The following is a 25,057-nucleotide window of genomic DNA, read 5'->3' on the forward strand; positions in this document are numbered from 1 at the left end:
CAAATAGCTTAGTAAGCAAGGGTCCGACTTTTAGGGGGAGGAATGTTTGTAACAATGTGAACGTTCTTTATAGAAAGGAAGAAGTGAGTAAAAATTAAATATAGTGATTTGCCACATATTTGTCACAGGTGAGCCTGGGATGGGAGTTTACAATCCCATTCTCACTGACAAAAGTTACCAAACCAGACTGTCTTCTTCCAAGAGAACCTGGAAGTCTAGCTCTCACATTTAAATCTACCCAGTGCTTGAATTTGTAAAGTCTTAGGGAAATACAAATTTGACTGAGACATAGAGCCTGCTTCCAAGGAAGAAAAACTTCACTTTAGTAGCTAGTCAGATTTCCCCTGACTATTGACCAGCTTATAGGCTTCAGGCCAGATTGAAGCCTACCCTTGCTGACCTCTGTCCCCTGTACCCCTAACTCAGCTCAGTCACTGTGCTTCACTTCCCCCAAAGCCTTATCTCAGAATTGAATTTGAACTGGCTTCTTCACCAAAAAAATATAAAAGCAACTTACCTCTTCTCAGCAGATTTTGTAAAAATGTCTGAACACATTTTTCTCTCGTTGGAACAACATGCAAGCCATCTTGCCCCCATTTAGGCTTTCCAAGCACTCTCTCTTCCCCTTGAGTTGTGCTACGGTTTAAAAAAGCCCTCTACTTTGTTCTACTGCGGTCACATCGGTGTATGATTAGCCACTGAAATGAGAACTTATTAAAACACTTCAGTTATTCTGTTTCTGTGAGCAACACAGGAAGAATTTTTTTAAAAAATCCTTATCTAGTCAACTCTCATGGCAAATGACTCATCATTTCCTCTCCAAAGAGGTTAAGCTCATCTCATTTCTCCATAAACTCTCATTTCTCTTTTCTTCACCTATAAACTCTGGCATCTTGAAAGCAGCAGAGAAATGAAAGAGCAGCCATAAAAAGTGGACAACTTTCTTTTCCTTTGCTTTGGAGGTGCTGCTTCCAGGAGTAATCTGATTGTCACTCAGCCCCTCAGGCCATGCTTCTTTCTCCCTGAGTCCAGTCTTAGCATGCATCCCCAAATAAAACTAGAGATGTCTAATACATATGTAGGAGAGACCCTTGAGAGTCCCTTGGACTGCAAGGAGATCCAACCAGTCCATCCTAAAGGAGATCAGTCCTGGGTGTTCATCGGAAGGACTGATGTTGAAGCTGAAAACCCCCATACTGTGGCTACCTGATGCAAAGAGCTGACTCATTTGAAAAGACCCTGATGCTGGGAAAGATTGAAGGCAGGAGGAGAAGGGGATAACAGAGGATGAGATGGTTGGATGGCATCACCGACTCAATGGACATGAATTTGGGTGAATTCCAGGAGTTGGTGATAGACAGGAAGGCCTGGCATGCTGTGGCAAAGAATCTGACATGACTGAGTGACTGAACTGAACTGAATATATATGTTTGCTAGTTTGTTTTTGAGGGGCATGAAGGGATTGTTTGCACATCATACACCAAAAGCATCCTTTATGTCCGTAGATCATCCCAGCTCTTCCCCTAAAATATCTTCCTGTAGTAGCTTCCACTCTTCCAGCCCTGTCTCCCATTGATCTCTCACTCCTCTGCCTCTTCTCTCCCTCAGCCCCCTGAAAACCCTGTTCAGTTCATGTGATATACACACAAGGCAAGCACAACAGCTTGCAAAAGAAAAATGCTTCATTAGACAAACCAGGGTAACGTGGTATCCTTTAGGCCCTCCAATGAATAGCTTCCTTTCAACCACAGAGGTTATCGAGAGCTGTTATCAGGTTCTAGGGCTAAATTTACAATCACTAGTTAATTTGAAGTTATTTAGGAAAGTAGGTCAGTTAATGGTGATTGATATAGATATAAAATTATATAAGGATATGTGGATGTGAACCTTACATCATGTTTATTAGTAGAAGGGAAATTCCTCTTCTGTATTCATTTGTTAGGATAGAAAATGGTTGAGAGGTCCTTTGGAAACCAGTGAGGTTTGGAAAACATTTAAGAGTATGTAAATGAATAATAAACACTGGACCAGCAAAGCCATGACCAATGACCTTCAAAATCTTGGAAAATATTATTAAATTTTGTAACATCTCTTGAATTTCTGAATTGTCAGTAGAATCAGTAGGCAAACCAGGAAATGTTCAAATAGCTAGAAATAGGTCCAAGACTAACCTCAGTCTTAAACGTTTTGTAATGTGAGTCTTTTGAAATCAAAAGGAACAATAAGTGTAATATTGAATTATTATGTCATCAGTCACTTGTAAGACTTCTCAGACCTCCCTCAGATGTACAGTCTTCTGGCCAGAAATGGAGTGACCTTTGGGATATCATCTCTGTTTCACACCATTGGATAGAAATATCATGTTACTGCACTCTGGCTGTGTAAGACTTTAAAAAATCCTCAGGAAGTGAAGATTAAAAAAAAAATCAATGTCAAATGACTCACAGAGGCATTATTTTTAACAGTTCTGCTGCTGTCATGTCACCCTAAGAGGAAGCTCTTCATATTCAGTCAATATGGTGACACCACACCATTCTGAATTTTATGTGAAAAATACCACAGAACTTTCATTATAATAATCCTTGATTCGTCCCATCAACAACTAACATTTGAAGTTAAAGTAAAGGCAGACTCTGTTCTCCCTTATTTGTATTTTCTCATAAAATATGTATGAAGACAATCACAGCAAATGTCAGAATATCACCCTTTTAAAAATTCATCAGCATTGACTCATACTGTTCAAAATTGAATAATATATTGAATGGCTGAGAAAACCAGCAAAACTTGATAGTCAAAGTCTTGAGACAATACACTTAGTTCTGTTCGAATGGACCATACAATCCTTATATCTTGCCAACTTTTTGAAAGTGAAAAAGTGGAATAATGAGAATTTATATTCTGTAATTAGGTTCTTAAATATTTAAAATTTAATATAGTGTGCATTAATTGACACTTTTATCATCACAGTATAATGGCCTTTGTCCTGAGTAATATTCTTTGCTCTGAAATCTACCTTTATATTAATATAGTCATTTCACTTTTCTTTCATTTGGTGTTAATGTGTTCCATTCATTTATTTTTAACTTGTTCATGTCTTTATATTAAAAGTTTGGTCTTCCTTTTTTAAGCTATCTAACAATCTCCACCTTTAATTGGTGTTTTTATACCATTTATATTTAATGTGAATATTGATATCATTGGGTTTAAATCTATCACCTTGATTTTTTAATTTGACCCATCTATCTTTGTTCATTTTTTCCTTTTCCTTTTCTCTGCCTTGTCATAGCTTAATTGAATATATTTATTATTTAATTTTATCTTTTTCTTTGGCTTATTAGACATAACTTTGTTATTTTAATGGTTGTTTTAGGATATAGTGTGTATCTTTATCTTATTACAGTGTACCTTTAATATTTATAGAGTTAAAATCTTTTAACAATTTAGTCCTGTTTCTCCCTTCTTTGCCTTTATCCTCAAGCTGGCATAAAATTTATACAGATATTATAAACTCTGCAGTATATCATTTTTGTCTTTGTTTAAAAGAGTTTCCTATTTTTAAATGAAATTTAAATAATAAGAAAAAACTCTACCCACATAAGTTACCATTTCTGGTGCTTTTTATTCCTTTGTACAGGCCTGGGTTTCCATCTGGTATCATTGTACCTCCGCTTAAAGGATCTTCTCTAACATTTCTTGTGCTGCATATCTGCTGCTGATGGATTTTTTCAGGTTTTGTAAGTCTAAAAAAACATTTATTCCATCTTTATATTTTTCTCTCAATATTTTTTATCAATAGACTTTACTTTTAGAACCGTTTAAGATTTATAGAAAAACAAACCAAGTAATACAGAAAGTTCTCATATATCTCTCTATACACAGTTTCCCCTATTATTTATATCTTAGATTAGTGTGGTACATTTGTTACACTAATAAAACAATATTGGTATGCCATTATTAACTAAAATCCATGGTTTATTCATAGTTCCTTGGTTTTTACCTAATGTCCTTATTCTATTTTAGGATCCCATCCAAGATACCATATACTTATAGTTCTCAGGTTTCCTCCAACTCAGTTTCTTAGACTGTCCTTGTTTTCGATGACCTTGACAATTTCTAAGAAGAATAGTAGGATGCTCCTGCATGTGAAATTGTCTGATGTTTTCCCTCATTATTAGACTGAGGTTAGGATCTTAGGGATTCCAATCCCTAAGAAAGGCAATCCCAAAGAATGCTCAAACTGCCACACAATTGCACTCATCTCACACGCTAGTAAAGTAATGCTCAAAGTTCTCCAAGTCAGGCTTCAGCAACCGTGAACTTCCAGATGTTCAAGCTGGCTTTAGAAAAGGCAGAGGAACCAGAGATCAAATTGCCAACATCCGATGGATCACCAAAAAAGGAAGAGAGTTCCAGAAAAACATCTATTTCTGCTTTATTGACTATGCCAAAGCCTTCAACTATGTGTATCACATTAAACTGTGGAAAATTCTGAAAGAGATGGGAATACCAGACCACCTGATCTGCCTCTTGAGAAACCTGTATGCAGGTCAGGAAGCAATAGTTAGAACTGGACATGGAACAACAGCCTGGTTCCAAATAGGAAAAGGAGTACATCAAGGTTGTATATTGTCACCCTGCTTCTTTAACTTACATGCAGAGTACATCATGAAAAATGCTGGGCTGGAAGAAGCACAAGCTGGAATCAAGATTGCCAGGAGAAATATCAATAACCTCAGATATGCAGATGACACCAGCCTTATGGCAGAAAGTGAGGAGGAACTAAAAAGCCTCTTGATGAAAGTAAAAGAGGAGAGTGGAAAAAGTTGGCTTAAAGCTTAACATTCAGAAAACTAAATCATGACATCTGGTTCCACCACCTCATGGGAAGTAGATGGGGAGACAGTGAAACAGTGTCAGACTTTATTTTTTTGGGCTCCAAAATCACTGCAGATGGTGACTGCAGCCATGAAATTAAAAGACACTTACTCCTTGGAAGGAAAGATACGACCAACCTAGACAGCATATTAAAAAACAGAGACATTACTTTGCCAACAAAGGTCCATCTGGTTAAGACTATGTTTTTTTCAGTGGTGATGTATGGATGTGAGAGTTGGACTATGAAAAAAGCTGAGTGCTGAAAAATTGATGCTTTTGAACTGTGGTGTTGGAGAAGCCTCTTGAGAGTCCCTTGGACTGCAAGAAGATCCAACCAGTCCATCCTAAAGGAGATCAGTCCTGGGTGTTCATTGGACAGACTGATGCTGAAGCTGAAACTCCAGTATTTTGGCCAACTCATGCGATGAGTTGACTCACTGGAAAAGACGCTGATGCTAGGAGGGATTGGGGGCAGGAGGAGAAGGGGACGACAGAGGATGAGATGGCTGGATGGCATCACCGACTCGATGGGCATGAGTTTGAGTAAACTCCAAAAGTTTGTGATGGAGAGGGAGGCCTGGCGTGCTGCGATTCATGGGGTCGCAGAGAGTTGGACACAACTGAGCAACTGAACTGAACTGAACTGATGGATTTTAGGGGGCTTCCCCGGTGGTTCAGCAGTAAAGAATCCACCTGCAATGCAGAAGACCCAGGAGATGTGGGTTCGATCCCTGGGTTGGGAAGATGCCCTGGTGGAGGGCATGGCAACCCACTCCAGTATTCTTGCCTGGAGAATCCCCGTGGACAGAGGAGCCTGCCAGGCTACAGACCATAGGGTCACAAAGAGTCAGACACGACATAAGCGACTTAGCACGCACACATGGATTTTAGGATTTTAAGGAGAAAGAGCAGAGGTAAATTAATATTTTAGTTACGTGATATCAAGGGCATATACTATTGATATGGTTTATCACTGACAATACTGCCCTTGATCACTGGCTGAAGTAGAGTTTGTCAGGGTTCTCCAATGTAAGATTCCTCTTCCTTCTGTCTTTCCATACTGTATTCTTTGAGAATAGATCATAAGGCTCAGGGGTAGGGTTTATGCTCTGTTCCCTTTAAGATGGAGTATCTATGTAATTTACTTGGAATTCTCCTGTATGAGATGTTTGTCTCTCCTTCCTTATTAAGAATACACCTAAGGGGTGGCATTTTACTCTGTCCCCTTTAGGAATAGCAGTGTGATTTACTTGGAATTCTTCTATATGAGACATTTGTCTCTCCTTCCTTATTTATTTATTTTTCAGTCATTTGTATCAGCATGTGCTCATGAATGTCCATTTTATATTTTGGATTATAATCCAATACTACTTTGTCGTTTGAAGTGTTCCAGCTTCGGCTGGCAGGAGCTCTTTCCTCTGGCTCCTGTGCCCCTTTGCCATTCATCAGTGTCTTCCTTTATCTGTTTTTGAGCACTTATTTATTTCTGGCACTTCAGGCTGACAAGCCACTCTAAGCTCATCTTGTGTTTTTCCTGCCCAAGTCCTAAAGACAGGCATCTCTTCAAAGAGCCCTGTTTCCTTTTCTTGGGGGATGGATTAGAAACCCAGATCTGGGTGCTATATGCTGATGCTAAAGGGGTGTCATTCTGTTTAGATCCTCTCAGCTGACAAAGCAATATGAGTGTGTGTACTGACGTGTATCTACATGTGCTGTCTACACATGTCTGTATACATTTCTAAATGTAATCACCAGTACCTATTGCAAATTAAATTGAGTACTTACTGATGTCTTTATTACCAAATGGACCATGCTAGCCCACTCTTTTTGCTGATCTGTATATTTCCCCTCAAACAGTGAAAAGCCTAGATCCCACCATCTGCCATCTGTTTACTTAAGTTTTAGTTCCAGTATATGCATAAAGCAGAGTCAAAATTGTTAATACATACACCCATGACGGGGGAGAAAAAGCTGTATCAACTAGAGTCAGGACTTCTGTGCAATTCTTTTGGCCTTTAGTCTTAAAAAAACAAAAACAACTCCATTTCCACAGTTATTTAGGTCAGCACTTTTTCCTTCACCCCTTTCTTTGAGGTTGTTTCATACATTTGTAATACACTTAGGTTCTCTTGTAATAAACTGCATTTTTCCCTGGGATTCCCTGAACCAGGGGAATAAATGATCTTTAATGTGTATACATTAAGTTTTGCTCTTTGTATTTTAAGATTCTGTAGGTTTAACAAACACATGTCAATGTACCCACTCTAACAGCATCATAAAGAACAGTTTCATCTATGTTTCACTTCTTCCATGTTTTACCTTTTCAATTTTCTCTTCTCCAAACTCCTAACCAGTGATTTTTTTAAATTGTCTCTATAGTTCTGCTTTTTCCAGAATGTCATCTAATTTGAATCAGTACATAACAGTATATAGCCATCTCAAACTTATTTCCCTTACTTAGCAATATTATTTAAGGTTCTTCTGTGACGTTTTAATGGCTTAATAGGTCAATTCTGAATCATATGGTTGAATAATATCCCATTGTGTGAATGTACCAGTTTATCTGTTTATCTACTGAAGACCATCTTGGTTGCTTCAAGGTTTTGGCAATGATTATACAATTGCCATAACCTTCATGTGTGGACATGCTTTAAGCTCAATTAGGTAAATACCTAGGTGTGAACCTTGAACTTCCAGATGTTCAAGCTGGTTTTAGAAAAGGCAGAAGAACCAGAGATCAAATTGCCAACATCTGCTGGATCATCAAAAAAGCAAGAGAGTTCCAGAAAAACATCTATTTCTGCTTTATTGACTATGTCAAAGCCTTCGACTGTGTGTATCACAATAAACTGTGGAAAATTCTGAAAGAGATGGGAATACCAAACCACCTGACCTGCCTCTTGAGAAACCTGTATGCAGGTCAGGAAGCAATAGTTAGAACTGGACATGGAACAACAGCCTGGTTCCAAATAGGAAAAGGAGTACATCAAGGTTGTATATTGTCACCCTGCTTCTTTAACTTATATGCAGAGTACATCATGAGGAACGCTGGGCTGGAAGAAGCACAAGCTGGAATCAAGATTCCTGGGAGAAATATCAATAACCTCAGACATGCAGATGACACCACCCTTATGGCAGAAAGTGAAGAGGAACTAAAGAGCCTCTCAGTGAAAGTGAAAGAGGAGAGTGGGAAAAGTTGGCTTAAAGCTTAACATTCAGAAAACTAAGATCATGGCATCCGGTCCCATCACTTCATGGGAAATAGATGGGGAAACAGTGCAAACAGTGTCAGACTTTATTTTTTTGGGCTCCAAAATCACAGCAGATGGTGATTGCAGCCATGAAATTAAGACACTTACTCCTTGGAAGGAAAGTTATGACCAACCTAGATAGCCTATTAAAAAGCAGAGACATTACTTTGCCAACAGTCTGTCTAGTCAAGGCTATGGTTTTTCCAGTGGTCATGTATGGATGTGAGAGTTGGACTATAAAGAAAGCTGAGCACCGGAGAATTGATGCTTTTGAACTGTGGTGTTGGAGAAGACTCTTGAGAGTCCCTTGGACTGCAAGAAGATCCAACCAGTCCATCCTAAAGGAGATCAGTCCGGGGTGTTCATTGGAAGGACAGATGTTGATGCCGAAACTCCAATACTTTGGCCACCTGATGCGAGGAACTGACTCATTTGAAAAGACCCTGATGGGAAAGATTGAAGGCAGGAGGAGAAGGGGATGACAGAGGATGAGATGGTTGGATGGCATCACCGACTTAATGGCCATGAGTTTGAGTAAACTCCGGGAGTTGGTGATGGACAGGGAGGCCTGGTGTGCTGCAGCCCATGGGGTCGCAAAGAGTCGGACACAACTGAGCGACTGAACTGAACTGAACTGTAACTCCTGGATAATATGTTAAGACAAAACTGTGTTTAGTTTTGTAAGAAACTGTCAAACTCTCTTCCAGAGTGGGCTGCATTTTGCATTCCCACCAGCAATGAATGAGAGTTCCTGTTGATGCATCACCACCTTTGAGATTGTCGGCTTCTGGATTTTAACATTCTAAAAGGTGTGCGGTGGTATGTGACTGCTCTTTTAATTTGCAGTTGTGACAAATGAAGTTGAGCATCTTTTCATATGCTCACTTGCCAAATGTGTGTCACACACATCACAACAGTCCGCAGCAGTTAGCCAGCTCCGTCTTAGTAAGAGGAAGTCCATGTTGTTGAGCCCATGTAAGGTTTCATCCATGCCACCATGCCACTTATCTGATGCCACTTATCTCAAAGGCCTACTGAGCAGGCATTGGGGGAAAGAGGCTGACTGACATGCAAAACGTGTCCTTTTCTTCATCTGACTAAGATCCTCCTCTGGAGTGAAGGCCCTTTGATGACCTTTTACTTGGTTCACAAATGTCTTCACTGTTTGTGACTGTTCACCATCTTTAGTCCAGCCACATGTTTCTTCCTCAGGTTTCTTTGTCATTAAACTCTCACCCTTGTTTCTTCTAAGTTACTGACAATCCAGCCAAACCGTTAGCCACCACCTATGAATATATCTGTTTTTCTGGCTGTCTCTTACTGGCAAAATATACAGCTAAATATACTGCTTATAGTTCTGACCACTACGACTGATTTTCCTTCACTACTGCCCTACAAGGTTATTTCTGAGAATAATACTGTAGCTCTCCTCTTTGGGGTCATATTAATATAATCGGTGGACCCCATTTGTAAATCAGAATTTTTTTCTTTATTTTTCAGATAGTTGGTTATTAGAAACATCCCAGGTGACCAAAGCCATGGACTGATAGATAGGGGATGATGCAATAGTGGCTAAGTGTTCCACATCTGGGCCTCCTGTTCCGCTACCTTGGATCTCCCCAAGCTTGGTCTCTTATATTCCATTTCCAACTGACGATGTATTATTTCTGAGCACAGTAAACCTTGTGGCTAGGTGGGTCAGAAACAGCTAGTTTCATGATGGCAAGCTCAGGCCACATGGTAATCTGATGACACATGATCAGGGATTCAAGCTCTTTACCAGTGCTTATTAGAAGGTCAAAAGTTGTTTCACAAAATTAAAAAAAAAAAATTCAGAAAGGTATTTGCTCCCAAATCCTAGGCTTCACTGTGATTCTCTATTGGTGCTTGCCAGAGATCCATATGCCATCTCTCATTTGCCTCACACCACGAGTATTAGTGGATCTCAGGTCATGGAGCAGATTGCCTTCTCTTAGACTCCAGGTGGATCAAAGCGGCAGATTCAGATGCGGCATATATTGCCTCCAAAATCCAAAAAGTCCATCAAACATCACACCTCTTTTTAGTGGCAGGGATATAAGGGGCAGAAACTGGTCTTTCATCTTGGAGTAGGTATTTCAACACTCCCAGGACCACTGAGCTCTCAGAAATGTCACTGAAGTGCGGGGCTCCTGAATCGTCTTGGGGTTATCGCCTACTCTCTTCCTAAGTTCTCAGAGGTCTTCCTAAGTCATCTGAAGTGCTTGCTATTTTCTGCACATCAGTTCCAAGTAGCACATGTCATCAGTGTAATGGAACAATGTGTTCCATTACACTGACATTGTGGAATGTCAAGGTAATCAAGGTCTTTCTAAACTGTATTACAGCAAGAAGCAGGAGGACCGACACAGCCCAAGGGCAAGGCTGTGAAACTGACCCATGACACACCGGATAAAAGCAAGCTGCTCCACGTGGTCTTTACAAATTCCTATGGAGAGAAAGGAATTTGTGAAGCTGGAAATCAAGTGCCAGAGACCGTACTGATTTGATCTAGTAGAGATACTACCCCTGGGACAGGAACTGAAATTGGAAGTCATTCCCTGATTAAGTTTATGATAGTACATAGTCTTTCTCCAAGATCCATCCTACTTTTGAACAAGTTCAACAGGTAAATTAAATGGGGCAATGATAGTTCATGACCCCTGCTTCTTTGAAGTCTTTGATGGTGTTAATATCAGCAGTTTCCCTGAGGATGCCATGTTTTGGTTCACTACTTTGGTAGGAAGTAGAAGAAATTCCAGGGTCTGAAATCCAATGTAGGGATTCCATCCATTGCTAAGCATGTCTGTCCCCATTATACATCAAGTACTGGAGAAATGAACACAAGGTGAGTCCTTGGGCCTACATGGTCACTGTTAGATGTAAGATGTCATCTGTTACCTACAGTCGTATCCTCCATGCTGGTTGGTGGGTCACAATGGCATCTGGGACTCAGTCAGTTCAGAGCAATGGGTGGTAATCCCCCTAATATCTGGGTACTTTTCTCCAAGTCCTTTGGAGAAGCCTTAGAGAAAGATTTACATCATGTACCTCTTCAACAAGACAAGACCCAAATTACCCTCCAACCAAGGAATTCAGGGTCTATCAATTGACTTCAGTCTGTCATTGAAGCTGTTGATTCTCCACTATGATGAGGCTAGTCATCTTTTTAACAACCATAGCTAGAGTTTTCTGTCATACAGACCAACTAATACTCCAGTAGACATCCCCTCTAGAGCACGAGACACCCCAAAGATCTGTGGGATCCTGTGCAGGAATCCCCTTTGACCATACCCTGCATAGGGAGCAACTATAACATTTTCAAGGGTGCAGTACTTCGCTCTCTGATTTGTTTCTCAGTGCTTCAGTGAAGTGAGTATGTATTATGAGTAGGATTGCCAGATTTAGAAGAAAAAAAAAAAAAGAGAGAGAGAGATATCTAGTTGAATTTGAATTTCAGATAAATAACAAAAAATGTAGCATGAATATGTCCCTGTTCTGTCCCAGAGTTCTCCCCGGGCCAGAGCTAGTTCACAGCTGGCAGACAGACTCTTTGGCAGGGCAAGGAACTGAAGGCAGGAAATCACGCCACCAGGACTAGCTCGCTAAGACTGCTGGACAGGGAGCACACACCAGGCCAGACAAGCTTGAAGGTAAGCATCATTGTCACAGGAGCAAGCCAAGAAAATCAGGAAAAGATGCTCCTTCCTCCTGCACTGACCCTCCAGCACCCTCTCCTGGCAAGGGAGAAATACTTACTGGAACCAGCTCCCACATCACCAGCAGGGCAATAAAGGATAGACTGAATCCCCTTCTGGGCCACTGGTGAATAGGGACTGATGAATGGAAAGAGTTGAGTTAGACCAGTAAGCCCGTTGCAATGCAGGAGACCTGGGTTCGACCCCTCCATCAGGAAGATCCCCTGGAGAAGGGCATGGCAACCCACTCCAGTATTCTTGCCTGGAGAATCCCATGGACAGAGGAGCCTGGCGGGCAACAGTCTATGGGGTCACAAAGAGTCGGACATGACTGAGTGACTGACACTTTCACTTAAAACTGCCTCTAATAACTGACAGAGATACAAATGATAAAACTCTGCACTATTAGCATGTGAATAACACACAAGTCAGTGGAACGGACCCCAAACACCAAACAGATTTCTGGCATTTGGCATATGAAAAATTAAGCATTTAAGTAAGCAGGGAATAATGAATTATTCAAAACTGGTGTTCAAAATTATTAAAATTACACATACACACACTTTCCCTCAGCACTTTGCACTTCTACAAATTTTATGGTTGATGTACTCATGGCACTATTTTTTATGATAGTGAAAGATCGAAAATGACCTTCAATGTCTTCTATGGCTTGAATGCCATAAAATTCATACATTGAATCCTACCCTTGAGGATGATGGTATTAGGAGGTGGGGGCTTTGGAGCTGCTGAGGTCATGAGGATGGAGCCCTCATGAAATGGATTATTTTCTAATAAAATAGAGAGATCCTTCACCCCTCACCCCTCACCCCTTCCATCATGTGAGGATACAGTAAGAAAGTACAGGCTATGTACCCAAAAGAGAGCCCTCATTTGACCATGCTGGCATCCTGACCTTGGACTTGCAGCATCTAGAATTTGACAAATAAATTTCTGCTGTCTATCACCTGCCCATTCTGTGATATTTTGTTAAAACAGCCCAAATGGGCTAAGACAATATCCATTAAGATGGGGTTGGTTAAATTCTTATATGTCCATTCAGTGGAATATGATGTGGCTCATTAAAAAAAATAAAAAAAGGAAGCAGCTCATTTGGAATGTGGAATGATGTCCAGAAATATTTTTAAGTGAAAAAAAAATCATAGTGCAGAAAGTTTGCATAATATTATACTACTTCATAAATATTTATATGTATCTACAAGCATGAGATCCCTGGAAACAGGAAACTAGTAATCGCAGTTCTCTCCAAGGAAGTAAAATGTTGAACTGTCAGGAATGGAACAAGGCATGCTTGAACTGTGTCCACATTTAGATGCTTTTTGAATTTTGTACCATATGGCATATATTACCTATGCAAAAATATAAGTGACTTTTGTAAATTATTTTTTAATGCTTGCAATATACCAGTGATGCTTGCTGCTGCAGTTGCTGGACTCTATTGTTAATTGGATTTTAAGGAGCACAGTTTGGCAAGGACCATCCTCACCATCCCAGGTCTGCCCACCCTGTTCATGGCAGAGGATGCGGGCGAGGCCTCTTGATCTTGCACAGACCTGTGTCCTGATCTGTTCTGCAGACACAATGACGCACGCTTCTTGCCTTTCTCTGAACATGTTGGCAATACTCTTTGCTATAGGCAGGCTGTTGAGAGCATTCATCTTAGAAGGTGCTGCTTGAATATCTGAGCTACATAGTGATACAGGCTCAGTAGGAAAGGACTTTTCCAGTCCATGGTAAATAACGTTGGTTCCGTCAAGAGGCCCTGGTCCACAATACATTTCATGAAGAACACTGTCTTCTATGCAATGGCTTCATTAGGCTGTTGCCTCCACTTCTGAACAATGATTGATATGCAGGAGAAAGAGATGCTTTTATTTATCCCACAGGGTCCCCAAATGCTGAATTTTGTAGAAAATAGGTGCAAAGAAGGATCCTTTTATAGCCGGCCAGCTCTAAGAACCATAGAACTCTTTTGTTCAGTATCATTTTCTTTGTTGTTCAGTCTTTATTTTCTTTGTTTGCTTCAGAGATATAATCGAAGCCTTCATGATATATCAATTCCAGGGAAAAGGTTAACTGACAACAAGATCTTCGCATCCGTTGACTCTCTCACTTGGGTGTACTTTGATTCCAGAGACTATTGTCTGAAGCTGGCTTTGCTTTCCAGAGTCTTTCCTTTTTAAAACAGACACTCATCCTGGTAGCCAGCAGATACTTTTGGATTCAAGAGAATTCATATACTTTTAAAGAACAAGCTAACTTTCAACCAGGCAACACTGTCACCAGAGTCCTTCAGGCTCGTCTCAGCTCTGAATCAGTGAGATGTTCAACTGGAGAACACATTCGCTAAGACTCCAACTTAAATATCACCTCCTTTCCGAAGTATCTGCCCACTGACTTCCAGGCAGAGTTACTGTCTCCTTCTTCCTTTGAAAACGTTCCCAGACCTCAACTAAAACATGTGTCATATGGTATGATAAGCGTTTATTTACACTCTTGCTTCCTTCCCTGGCCTGCCCTCTAGCTATTGTGAGTACTAGACCCCAAACTATTTAACATGATGCTTGGTCCATCGTAATTGTTGTCGTTTAGTTGCTCAGTCATTCTGGACTCTTTTGCAACCCCTTGGACTGTAGCCCACCAGGCTTCTCTGTCCATGTGATTTCCCAGGTAAGAATGCTGGAGTGGGTTGCTATTCCCTTCTCCAAGGGATCGTCCCAACCCAGGGATCAAACCTATGTCTCCTGCATTGACAGGCAGATTCTCTACCACTGAGCTACCAGGGAAGCCCCCATTATAATTACTCTGAAGTTAATAAATAAATGAGGGAATAAATAAGTGAAGTGAAATTGAGCACACTCAGAAGGCAGCTTTTAAATGGGTGGAGCCTTGGGTGAGTCAGGGAGCATGGAAAATAGATTGCCTAATTTTTCCGGGGCCTGTCAGCCAGTTTAGAGAAAGTGCAGAATGAGTACATGAGAGCACTCGCTTCAGCAGTACATATACTAAAAATGAGTACATGAGCGGTCTGCAGTCTCCCCACGAGACAGGGCAGAAGGGAATACCTTCCCTCCTACAGGATAATTGGTGCTCAAATAAAACCTAGAAATCCTATATTCACTCTCCCTTTTAGTGGGAAGGCTCTCTACCTGGCTAGAATTTCAACAGACATATTTCCAACTGGCTCCATTATCATGACCCAAATATAAATATCATGGCTGGAGCCCATGAGGTGGGAGCACAATTTATCCTAACTGAAAATAGAGGCGGAAAAGCATCAGCCCTAGTATCCTTGATACTAGAGTGGGGTTGCCATAGCAACCAGCTGAGTCACTAATGAAAACAGAACAGTTGCACTATGACTAGGCTGACATTCTGTGACATTCTCTTATTTTACTGTAGCTCTAATGATGTCTTCAGTAGGAAAGACGGAGAGAAAAGGGTCTGACCTCTCTATTAAACCTGCAACTAGCTTGACACGCTCTGCCTTTAGCTAAATGAATGTGAATTTCTGTGTGCAAATTCTGCCTCGGAGAAAAGCACTTTAGGAATTTGTCTGATTCATACATCAGACTTGTTGATTCCATTGTTCCCTTAATGCAATCCCTTCTCTTCCAAATTAAGATCGCAATGAAGCAGATGAGTCCCAAAAGCCAAACAGGAAGAGAAAAAATGAGTGAGAAGTTGTGACAGGGTGATGCAAATCCATCACTGATGACATGAAATTGGAGAAAACAACCAGAAGCAATATCTGCCCCTTCTTCAAACAGGATGAACCACAGGCAGTTAAGCAAGAAAGCTAGAAACCTCTGCAAAGACAGAGGGAACCTGTTGGAAATATGAGCTGAGAGCATCACAGTCCAGATGTTCATGTGCTGGTCACTCTTCTCAGAGCACTGAGCCAGGCACAAAGGGGGTATAACAAAGAAAGAATAGCTCAAGTCATCTAAAGTCTAGAGCTGACAGAGGGAAGGAAAGTTGTTAGCAACCTAAAAACTACATACAAACCATACATGACCTCTGCCCCTGCCAGGACAGGCGTGGAGACCAATGCATTTACAATTGGAAGGTTTAGAAAATTGAAGTTGATAAAAAAAATTTTTTTAAAGCTGCCACAACTTTAATTGAATATACAAACAGAGTTTAAAAGTAGACACTGTCATTGAGTTTGTGAAATAGTAAGAATGCTTTATTTATGTTTTTCCCCCCCTACATGGACTTGTTTGCAAACATGTGAATTTGTTTTAAACCCAACACTGGGTTGCTTTCATCTGCACAAGAAGGGCCACAAGAATGGGTGTCAGCATTTGCTACAAATTACGTGGGCGTTTCTGAAGCTGAGTGTAGGCAGATACAGCTCTCTCTCAGCAGGAAAGAAGGGAACTCATTCATTCCTAACGCAGGCTTCTAGCCTCCGTCTTTCGTCAGCATAACACCGCTAGACTCATTTTCTAGTCTATGACTCGAATCACATTATTCCTCTCCTCAAGATCTTCATTTACCACTTTTATCATGTCACTCTCCTAGTTAAGGCTAGATGATGGCTCCCCACCAAATCACAGCTAGTTCTCCCCAATTGGTAACGCCCTCCACAGTTTGGCTGCAGCACATCTGTCCATCCTGAGCTCCTGTTTCTCTCAATGCTAACCCTTCCTTCCTTCCAGACCATATCCTCTCCTCCCTAACCACAAAACGGCATCCAGTTCTCTCACCTCCACACCTTCCCTCTGCCTACCCAATCCTCACTCATCCTTTGGGAAACTGAAACTCCCCTACCTCCATGGGGTGTCCTCTGGCCGTTGATTTTGGAAATGGGACTGGGGGGCGTCCGCTCTCGACTGTTCACTGTTTTCCTTACATGCTCTTGGTGTGTCTCTTGACTAAAGTGTCCCCTGAGCACAGGCTCTGGCTCATATCGTCTTTTCATGTATATGCTCCCCTAGCATATTAATTCAACAAATACTGGCTGACCGTGGTGGGAGAGATGGGTGAGCAAGGTCAGAGGGGGGAACTGAAGACCTGTCGGGATCTCCGAGTTTGATGTGCAATTTTGCAGTATCTGGAAGGTGGGGAGGGCCTGATATACATGGGCAAGGTAATTTGGAATCAGATGATACAGATGTTTCAGAGTCACCTAAGGATCTGGACATTTCATTAAACCCTGCTTTAGCAGAGCTTCTGAGTCCCATGGAAGGGGAGGGGATAGAAGAGGAGACAGGTGACATGCCTTTTCCTGATTTAACCTGGGCAGGTTTACTTTTATTGACTCTACAGATTTAGACTTCTTGGACTTTGGGGCAAAATTTCTTTTGAAGAAACAGCACTTTTTGACTGCACCTGATTTGGGACCTCTGTTTCTGGGTAGGAAAATATATAATGTTTTTATTATATATTTATTTATATTAATTTTAATATTAAATTAAAATTTAATGTTTGTGAGTGGGTAGGGACGGGCAGGTGTCTAGCTCTGAGTCAAGGATGAATCCACACCAGAACGCTGGTGGATGGCCTAGCCCTCCAGAGACTCTCACACCACCATACACCTCGGACAGATGCTGTTTTCACTTTTCGCTTGCCATTAAGAGGCCAAAAGTAGAGGTGGTTGGTTTATCCCTCTGATACCGAGCAGGGTGGGGAGTGTTCCGGCATTACGGTTTGCCTTCAGGTACCTAGAAGTGAGGTGCTTCCTCCTTCCTTTTCCTTTCTGTGCATATTTCTTTCGTTTTCATGGGGATGTTTCCTTCCTGTGTGTGCTGCACAAGGGAATATTTCAAAGGGCTGGTAAAAGGCAACTAAAATGACTGGATGTCTGCCAACACGTATCATAACTCAGTCTGTACTTACGTAGAATACTGTGAGCAGTATTCTGTGTAGCAATGTTCTAGGTGAGCATAAAAGCCAAACAGAAGGGACATTGAAAATTGTATGGAAAGGGAATAATAATACACGTGTGAGAAACCAGCACAGAAGCAGCCTTTGTTGTTCTGTCAGAGCCCAGAATAGAAGAGGCCCTGGCACGGCGCAGCGGCGACACCCTGTACAGACAGACCAGCTCTCCTCTGGACCCGCCACCCCCGGGACACAAGCCTAAGGTGCCTCCTCGTCAGCTGTTGCTCTTACACGTTTTAGGGTAATGAGTGGAGGAAACTCCCTGAGGGTTTCTTGATGCCAAACCAAGAGAAATAAAACTGCATTTTACGGAATGCCTATTTGCTGAAATAGGCATTTAAAAAACACTCCCAACGTTCTAGCCCTTGAAAGAACAGATGCAGTGAGAGACCTCCTCACTCAGAGTTCTGTCTCTGTCACAAAAATGTGGCCTGTATGGCAGTCATGTCAGAGTGGGAAAGTATGCATGCTTGGGGGTCAGACGGAGCTGAGTTCAAATTCTGGTTCAGCCACTTGATGATAAAGTGAAAGTGAAAGTCGCTCAATCCTGTCCAACTCTTTGCGACCCCATGGACTATACAGTCCACGGAATTCTCCAGGCCAGAATACTGGAGTGGGTAGCCTTTCCCTTCTCCAGAAGATCTTCCCAACCCAGATCTCCCGCATTGCAGGCGGATTCTTTACCAGCTGAGCCAGAAGGGAAGCCCAAGAATACTGGAATGGGTAGCCTGTCCCTTCTCCAGCAGATCTTCCCAACCCAGGAATTGAAACGGGGTCTCCTGCATTGCAGGCAGATTCTTTACCAACTGACCTGTCAGGGAAGCCCCACTTGATGATAAATGAACAATAGGAACAGCTATTATTTTGCTCCCTGTGACTCATGCATGTGAAGGAAAACCCCCTGGGAGACCCACAAGCACCATGTTTCTGAGACCCAGAGGCCGGCCCCCTCTGGCTGTCCTTGTCCGTCACATCTCCTTGCTTCTGCCACCCTGGCCCAGACCTACCAGCCTCTCCACAGTCGCTCTCCCTGAGGTCCACATGGATCTTCAATTTCCCGTTTTGTGATTCTGTTTGCTTTGTTTCACTGCTAACTTAGGAATACTCAGATTTGGGCAGGTGTCTCCTTTGAAGGGACTAGAAGTCTCAAAACAGTCATAAACAAGTCATCAATAGTGAAAAGGTAATGACCGCTCCAGTCGAATATCTCAAACTGGCTATAGAAGCACCCCCAGTTATTGCATCTTTTCTTTGTACCCGCCTCAATGCTGTTTCACTGTTTGAAGAGAGCAGTTCCCTCCTGCCTACCCTCTTACCTGTGCACAAAGTGCATTGTTTACATTTAGTTATTTTTAATTGGAGGATAATTGCTTCCCAATATTATGTTGTTCCTGCCATATCCACATGAATCAGCTGTAGGTATACATATGTCCCCTCCCTTAGGAGCCTCCCTCCCACCCCGCACCCCGTCCCACCCCTCTAGGTTGTCCCAGAGCACTGGGTTGAGCTCTCTGCGTCAGACAGAAAATCCCCACTGGCTGTCTGCTTTCCCCAAGGTAATGCATATGTTTCCATGCTGCTCTGTCAACTCATCCCACTCTCTGCTTCCCCCAGTGTGTCCACAATCTGTTCTCTACATCTGCATCTCCATTGTTGCCCTGTAAATAGGTTCATGAGTACATCTTTCTAGATTCCGTGTATATATATATATATATATACACATTAATATATGATATTTTTCCTCTCTCTGACTTGCTTCACTCTGTGTAATAGGCAGAGTGCATTTCTGCTTGGAATCAGTAAACGAGACATCTGATTATCGCTCCTGTTTGACATTATGCCTCACCTATTTCAGTCGCCTAGAGCAGGTGGCACCTTTCTCTCAATCACATCTCTCAGTCTAAGACCTTCTCAGTCTAATTCCATCTGACTGACATCACAGTGACGGGTTGCATCCTCAGCTATAACAAAAATAAATTTATAGCTTGATCTAAAATCGGTAGCTCGTTTGTGAATGTTGAACAGCAGTGCGGTTGAGAACCACATTTATAGACCTGTTTGTCTGCCTCCCCAGACTGTGAGAGCCTGGGGATCGTAAGATCCTTGGGGAAAAAAAATGCTTGTGACTTGTTTACCGTGGTGAACAGGTATCCAACAGAGGAGGCCCTCAAAAATATTTATGAAATGACTTTTGAGACCAATAAAAATATAGCATTTATCTATTCACAACTTTTTCCCATCATGCTAGCTGGGAAAGAAGGAACTTTTCTTCACCGATTGTGGAGCTGTGGCCTAGATTACTTCGCAGAGATCAGGGAAATGAGAACAGTGGTTGAATTGGAAGGATTGGGGGAAAGCCAAGTTAGTTCACATTAGAATGGATCTGAAACTCACATAAGGACAATTGAGTATAAAGATGAAAAAGAAGGAGAATGAAGGAGAATGAATGAAGGAGAAAAGCTAAAAAAGATAGAGCTGGAGAAGGGATAGAAAATAGATAGATAGATAGATAAAAGATAGATATATAGATATCAGGGGAGACCCTTCTGTAATGAATATTCTGTACTGTTGCAGTGAAAATACAAGGAAGGTAAAGAGGATCCTTAGGGCATGTGCAGGGTACCCTCCAAAGAGTTACCGCTTCAGCATTTCTTTAAGCAACTTCAGGAAAGGTTTACATCCTTTTTCACAACTTTGAGGAGAATGTTAAACTGGTATTTCTTTTGAATGCCATACAATGCTGAAACTGACTGCACGATGATCCGAGTTGATCCGATTTGTAGACAGAATAACTTGGTTAAGTGGAGGGGTGAACTTAGATGATCCTCAGGCCAACACTGTCAGGGACCAAAAAATTCAGTGTCGATGGCTCCCAACTTTTGGTTAGCAGGATCTGGTAATCCCCAGAACTCTGAACGGTGTTATGAATTTAGGGCCTTTCTGTGCAACGATGCCATACTGGGTGAGTCCATACTGTGTGAGGGAGAAGCAGAGGTTAGCTAGCAGAGATTAATTCTGTCAAACTGCCGGAGTGTCTTAGCCTCCGATTTTGAATGGTAAGCCCTGAGGAGTGGTCTCAGATGCCAGAGCTGTCCTTTGTAACGGGTCCAAGTTCAGAGCTATAGATAAAATGTTAAAAGCTGGACTTCATTCTGGCTCCATGTTTTTCAGGGCTCAATACTGAAGCTGGGGGGCAGGGGAGGGCTGCAGAGAGGACATGTAAAGAAGCTACTCTGTCATTTGTGACTTAAAAACATCTCAGGAGGCTTAGCTCCCTTTCTCATTAATGCCTTTCCACTTTGATCAGAAAAAGGGTGGAAACTGATTTCTTCACACAGGTAGTCTCTGGTCATCTTTTCGTTGTTGTTGATTTATTTGACATATCAATGTTATGAATTTTGAGACTATTCCGTATAGTTATTGATGGGGCTTATAGGAGAATGAAGTTGATAAAGAAACGTGTTGAGTTTTGATCTAGGTTGATTCACCCAGGAATGGTTATAGTTGCCTGAACAGACCGTTGAATGGAGTCAGTATGCTTGATAAGTCTCCTGATATCAATAACCATTCCAGGGGGAAAGGAGTCACAGATTTTCAGTTCATTGCTCCTTCATGCCAGTCTGCCTTCTCTTCCACGTGATCTCCACAGAGGGGGATTTTGGTCAGAAATAGCATCCTATGCCACTTTCTATACCCCTAACCTGCTTTACTTTCCTTAATTGCTCTTATATTACATGCTTATTATAGTACGTCCTTATTTACTTACTTGTTCATTGCCTATCTCTCCAAATGGAATATAATTCCTTGAGGGCAGGAGCTTTGCTGTGTTCACTGATGTATCCTAAAATGGTGCCTAGCAAATACGAGGTGCTGTTTTTATTGAATATACAAATATAGGATTAATTAGTGAATGAATTGTTGAATGGAATTAGTGAATTAGTTCATAAATGAATGGACATCTACCACATTCCAGCAATGATAGCTTTATAAATATTAAACACTTAAATCCGATCCCAACCCTGTCACCTAAGTGTTGCTTTCTAGAGTTGACAGGTATGGAAACTGAGGCTCAGAGGAGTTAAAGAATTTGCCCCAGAAATATGTACACAGTAAGTTACAGATAAAGAATTTAAAGCTGATTCTTTCTGATTATATAACTTGTGCTATTTCTATGACACGTTACTTTGTAGAAAAGCTGTAAGTCAGGTAGTTTAATATGCTTCAAAGCTGCAACCCTGGAGAGGGTTTTTTTAGAGAAACCATTCAGTAATACCTTCGTTATTGAACCTTGGGATCTCTTGGTCTCCCTTTCCCGATCCCCTCTAACTACATCTGACTTGGACATGAAAACAAGACTTGCGTAGTTCCCTTGCCTGAAAATAAAGCCTGCTTGCTGCTGGTCTCTGCACCTTGGACAGGCTTCCTCTTGCCTCAGTTATTTGCCAGCCAGCAGAGCAGCTGTGAGCCTGCCGGAGCTGAAGGGAGTCTGTATTTGTCTCTACCAGCTGCCTGCAGCCCTGGAGGATATGGCTCAAAGCATTATGCACAGCCTGGCGGGACCTGGTAAAACAGCAGGGAGAAAGGTCAAATGAATAACAAGTGTGTTCAGGATGCAATAGAAATAAGCCAGGCAGGCTACTGAGTGGTCACAGGAACAGGTTACTTGATGACTAACTGGGGAGAAGGACAGGAAGAGTGATATTGAAGGACAAAGATGTAGGTGACTGCTGAGGTTGCTGAGTCTATCCCATTACAGATAGTTTTTTGTTTGTTTTTTTTTTTTTTGTCTTTTATGGTTTATGCCCTTGGACTGTACACTGGGTGTGATGACTCAACTGGGTAAGAGCCAGATGGTTTTCTATCAGATCTTTATGGGAGTCCCCGGAAGATAAGAAAATTAAACTTCAAGGCATCTTCAGTAACCTTAAGATTGTTTTTTCTTCTTTTTATTTTGTCTTTTTGTGCTTTTTAATGAAGTAAATTTATATGAAATGTCAAGCACAAATCATAAATGTACAGTCTGATGAATACCGACAGATGTGCATACCCATGTAACCTACACTGCAAGCAAGATAGAAAACAGTGACAGTAGTTTAGGAAATTCGTTTGTGCCCCTTCACAGGTAATCCCCCCCGACTGCTCCCTCAGACAGCCACTTCCGAGTCCACGGAATAGATTAGTTCTGTCTGTTCTAGAGTAAAACCATGTGTTCTTTTCTCTTGATCACTATGATGCTTTTGAGATTTTCCTATGATATATGCCTTAGTATTTCATTAAATGTAAGTTGACTGCTGAATGATATTCCATTATAAATAACTCATTATCTAAACCTTCCTATATTTTCCCATTTTCTTTTTTTTTTTTGGAGACGAAATGGTTTTATTTATTTATTTTTTTTATATTGTAGTGGTTTTTGCCATACATTGACATGAATCAGCCATAGATTTACATGTGTTCCCCATCCCGATCCCCCCTCCTGCCTCCCTCCCCATCCCATCCCTCTGGGTCTTCCCAGTGCACCAGCCCTGAGCACTTGTCTCATGCATCCAACCTGAGCTGGTGGTCTGTTTCACCCTTGATAGTATACTTGTTTCAATGCTGTTCTCTCAGAACATCCCACTTCCCATTTTCTAATTGGATTCATTGGTTTTGTTCTGTTGGTAATGCTTAATATATTTTAGGTACTAGTCATACATTAAATACGTGGTTTGCAAATATTTTCTTCTGTTGTATAGCTTCTCTTTTCATCTTTTTAAGAAGGGTTTTCGCATAGCAATAGTTTTCATTTCAATGTGGTCCATTGTATCAAATTTTCCTTTTACAGATTGTACTTTCTGTGTCAAGTCTAAGAACTCTTTGCTTAGCCCTAGATTCCAAAAATTTTCTCCTTTTTGTTTTTCTAATGGTTTTCTTACATTTCTGTCAATGACCCATTTCTGGTTAATTTTTATGTAAGGTATGGAGTTTAGATCAAGATTCATGCTTTTGCCTACAGATCAGTTGCTCTGGCTGGCATCACTTGTTCAAAAGGCTAGTTTGCTCCATAAATTTATTTTTGCACCTTTGTCAAAAACTCGGTCAGCATATTTGTGTGGGTCTCTCTCTAGGTTCTCTGTTATGTTCTACTGATTTATGTGTCTCTCTGCCTGTGCTTTTCAAATAAATGGCAGAATAAGTTTGTCTATGTCATAAACAAATAAATAATTTTGCTTGGGTCTTGATAGGAATTAAATTAAACCTATAGACTACTTTGGGGACAATTGCAATCTTCCCTTTGTTGAGTCTTCCAAATGAAGGGTATATCCCCTCATTTATTTGAGTCTTTCTTTATTTCTTTCATCAGCATTTATTAATTTTCAGCATACAGATGCTACATGTGTTTTGTTAAGTGTATACTTAAGTATTTTGAACTTAATTTCAGTTTCACAGATTATTATTAGGATATAAAAATGAGATTGATCTCTGTGTGTTGATCTTGTACGCTATGACTTTGTTGAACTCACTGATTCTAGGATTGTTTTTGATTCATTTCTTAGGAGTTTGTATGTAGACAGTCATATCATCTGCAAACAGAAATTTTTTCATTTTGTCCTTTTGAGTCTGTAAACGTCTTTAATTCTTTTCTTTAACTTACTTTAGTGGCTAGAAGTTCCAGTATTATGTTGAATAGAGTGCTAAGAGTAGATGTCCTTTCCTTGTTCCTCGTTTTAGAGGAAAAGCACTCAGTTCTGCACCATTAAGTATGATGTCAGTTGTAGGATTTTCTGTTTATCAAGGTGAGATAATTCCTTAACTTACTGAAAGGTTTTATCATGAATGGGTGGTAGATTTTATTAAGTGCTTTTCTGTGTCAACTGACACAACTATATGATTTTTCTTGATTTTTAAACAACTTTGTTGATATGATGAATTACACTGATTGATTTTGGAATGATGAATCAGTCTTGCTTACCTGAAATAAATCTACTTGATCGTAGTGTATAATTCTTTTAAATCATGTTCATACTTGATTTGCTAGAGGATTTCTTTTTTTAAAAACTAAATTCATGAGAAATATTGATCTGTAGTTTCTTCTGTGTACTATATCTGCCTGGTTGTTATCAAGGTAATAATGGACTAATAAAATGACTTGGAGAGTATTCCTTCTTCTATTTTCTGAAAAAAAGTTTGTGTAAAATTGGTGTTAATTCTTCTGTAAGTGTTTGGTAGAATTTTTCAGTTAAACCATCTGAGTCTGGAGATTTATTTTTCATAAACTTTTCTTTATGAATTTAATTTTAAAAATTATTATGAGGACTATTTGGATCA

At 40.9% G+C, this 25,057-nt stretch overlaps 1 long non-coding RNA gene across 2 annotated transcripts in view; it reads left to right on the forward strand.

Annotated features, from left to right (window-relative positions):
- LOC133062697 (uncharacterized) overlaps positions 1-25,057 on the forward strand; it is a 310,253-nt gene that overhangs the window by 229,543 nt on the left and 55,653 nt on the right. For both annotated transcript variants that reach the window (XR_009694237.1, XR_009694234.1), the window contains one exon: positions 3,635-3,734. This is a non-coding gene — a long non-coding RNA (uncharacterized LOC133062697). The remainder of the gene's footprint in view (positions 1-3,634; positions 3,735-25,057) is intronic.

The sequence above is a fragment of the Dama dama genome, chromosome 9 (genome assembly GCF_033118175.1).
Source record: "Dama dama isolate Ldn47 chromosome 9, ASM3311817v1, whole genome shotgun sequence".
In the NCBI taxonomy this organism is placed as follows: Eukaryota; Metazoa; Chordata; class Mammalia; order Artiodactyla; family Cervidae; genus Dama; species Dama dama.